We start from the raw sequence: 1,098 nt of genomic DNA, 5'->3' as shown, positions 1-1,098 counted from the left end.
TCATGACACCTCCACATCATGTAAGCTCCACCTCCATCATGACACCTCCACCTACATCATGACACCTCCACCTCCATCATGACACCTCCACCTACATCATGACACCTCCACCTCCATCATGACACCTTCACCTCCATCATGACACCTCCACCTCCATCATGTCACCTCAACCTCCATCATGTCACCTCCACCATGACACCTCCACCTACATCATGACACCTCCACCTACATCATGACACCTTCACCTCCATCATGACACCTCCACCTCCATCATGACACCTTCACCTCCATCATGACACCTCCACCTCCATCATGACACCTCCACCTCCATCATGACACCTCCACCTCCATCATGACACCTCCACCTACATCGTGTCACCTCCACCTACATCATGACACCTTCACCTCCATCATGACACCTCCACCTCCATCATGACACCTCCACCTCCATCATGACACCTCCACCTCCACCTCCATCATGACACCTCCACCGCCATCATGACACCTCCACCTACATCGTGTCACCTCCACCTCCATCATGACACCTCCACCTCCATCACGTCACCTCCACCTCCATCATGACACCTCCACCTACATCATGACACCTCCACCTCCATCATGACACCTCCACCTCCATCATGACACCTCCACCTACATCGTGACACCTTCACCTCCATCATGACACCTCCACCTACATCATGACACCTCCACCTACATCGTGTCACCTCCACCTACATCATGACACCTCCACCTACATCATGACACCTCCACCTACATCGTGTCACCTCCACCTCCATCATGTCACCTCCACCTACATCATGACACCTCCACCTACATCATGACACCTCCACCTCCATCATGACGCCTCCTCCTAAACTTTAAACTCATCTGTCCAATGAATATTATTGCAGTCATGGTTTGTCAGTGTTCTCTTTGTTAAACTTCAATCTGGCCTTAATGTTTGTCTTAGAGATCAAATGTTTCCTCCTTGCACACCTCCCATGAAAATTAAACTTGTGTGTCTCTTTCTGATAGTTGAGTCCTGCACTTTCACATTGACAGTAGCAGATCCTGCTGTATGTCCTGAGATGAAACTTT

The sequence above is a fragment of the Brachyhypopomus gauderio genome, unplaced genomic scaffold (assembly GCF_052324685.1).
Source record: "Brachyhypopomus gauderio isolate BG-103 unplaced genomic scaffold, BGAUD_0.2 sc72, whole genome shotgun sequence".
NCBI lineage: Eukaryota > Metazoa > Chordata > Actinopteri > Gymnotiformes > Hypopomidae > Brachyhypopomus > Brachyhypopomus gauderio.
The sequence above is the reverse complement of the archived record's forward strand: the minus strand, read 5'-3'. Positions refer to the sequence as shown.